We start from the raw sequence: 1,916 nt of genomic DNA, 5'->3' as shown, positions 1-1,916 counted from the left end.
GTATTAAATAAGCAAACACCCCAACAAGGAAAACAAGTACTACAATGTAAAAATATTAAGAAAAGAAAACCCTCTCACATGCATAAATGAAAGATGGCACACAAAGAACTCACATCTTTTCAAGCTTCAATAGTAAATATTCTGCTACTATATATTAAATACTGCATGGTTTGCCCAAGCTAAGATGAAACCACATCATAAATCAATTAACATTTTGCATTTTCTTTCATTTCACTTTTTTTTAAAACAAGCTCTGACCAATTTTACTAAAGGAAAATTTTGTATGTTTTACTTTTCACCAGTCTGTTATGGTATGCTTCTAATGATATCGGAATCACCTGGATCAATGATACCCAATGTGCATACTCCACAGTATTTTCTACATTCCATGCCCAATTCAATACTATTGCCACTGTAGTGATAGACACCAGTTTTGGCTGACATGGCCTAATACTCTAGTTCAGATTTCTTCAAGGCTGGGCAGTTGTTGGCCAGGATGATCAGTTTCGCTTTGCCATGTCTGATCATTTTCTGAGTTCGCTTGGTACTTTTCTCTTTTCATAATGAGTTGGAGCCCAGAGTAGATTGACTGAAGCAGCTTTTTCATCTTCATTGCAGCCACTGTCTTCCCACCTTAGGTGCAGGCCGGCCCTAACTAAGAGCATACACCAAGATGGACAGGGGTGAGGAAAAGATGCTATGTCTTACTTTTTAAACTATGTTTTAGCTAACTTTTTGAATGGGTTATTTAATTTAAGCTTAAATTATTTTATCTATAAAATATGGATGAAAATGCCTACCTATCAGGGTTTTTGTGACATTGCTTATCTAAAAGTGGCTAGCTGGTTTATTTCATAGCTCTTTATAAAGTGTCCTTCAGTTCAGTACATTCCTTCACTATCTGCAACTTGAAATCACTCTATTTCTTGCTATGATCTTGTCCTAAATGTTCTTGCCCTTAACTCACTTAACTTCTCCAAATTCATGTAGTCTTCTGGTAGGCTGGTTATATAATTTATTTGGACACTTTTTTTTACATGGGATTGGACTCAAGACCCCAAGATTGAGAGTTGCATGTTCTACCAACTAAGCCAGCAGACACCCTAATTTATTTGTACACTTTTAAGAGTACAAGAGGGCAGCACCATCAATTATGCTAGGACAACAGGTGTAAACTGGGATTGTTCTAGGCAAATTAGAATGTATCCTGTCCATTAGCCCTCTCCTGGCTGCAGAAGACTGCTTCCTACCCTGGGAATTATCTTCATATTGCCATTTCAGGACTCCATTGCTTCACTCACCTACATAAATTCTTCCCTCTGTCACTACTGCTGCCAGAACTGCATATATTTACTTTCTAAACTGCCCTCCTTTAGTACTTTTCCATTTCTGTTAAAGGCTAGCCCACACTTCAGAGTTTATTTTTGACTTTCTATTGTCCTTCAGCGCTCATATCCAGCCAACTGGCAAAGTTTGTTAGTTCAATTTTTTAGGTTTATTTATTTATCTTGAGAGAGACAGAGACAGTGTAAGTGGAGGAGGGAGAGAGAGAGAGAGAGAGAGAGAGAGAGAGAGAGAGAGAGAAAGAGAGAGAGAGTCCCAAGCAGGTTCTGCACTCCCAGCACAGAGCCCAATGTGGGGCTCAAACTCACAAAACCATGAGATCATGACCTGAGCTGAAACCAAGGTCAGTTGCTTAACCAACTGAGCTACCCAGGCTCAGTCCTGTTAGTTCAATTTTTTTTGTTTTAATGTTTTATTTATTTTTGATACAGAGAGAGACAGATCATGAGATGGGGAGAGGCAGAGAGAGAAGGAGACACAGAACCGGAAGCAGGCTCCAGGCTCTGAGCTAGCTATCAGCACAGAGCCTAATGCGGGGCTTGAACCCACGGACGTGAGATCTGACCTGAGCC

The 1,916-nt window shown here is 39.6% G+C and overlaps 1 pseudogene; it reads right to left on the bottom strand.

The window, feature by feature from the left end:
- Positions 1-288: 288 nt before the first annotated feature.
- On the bottom strand, positions 289-986 carry LOC115297695 (annotated as a pseudogene).
- Positions 987-1,916: the final 930 nt, after the last annotated feature.

This window comes from Suricata suricatta, chromosome 8 (assembly GCF_006229205.1).
Source record: "Suricata suricatta isolate VVHF042 chromosome 8, meerkat_22Aug2017_6uvM2_HiC, whole genome shotgun sequence".
Taxonomy (NCBI): domain Eukaryota; kingdom Metazoa; phylum Chordata; class Mammalia; order Carnivora; family Herpestidae; genus Suricata; species Suricata suricatta.
Note: the sequence above shows the minus strand (reverse complement) of the source record. Positions and strands in the feature narration are given on the sequence as shown.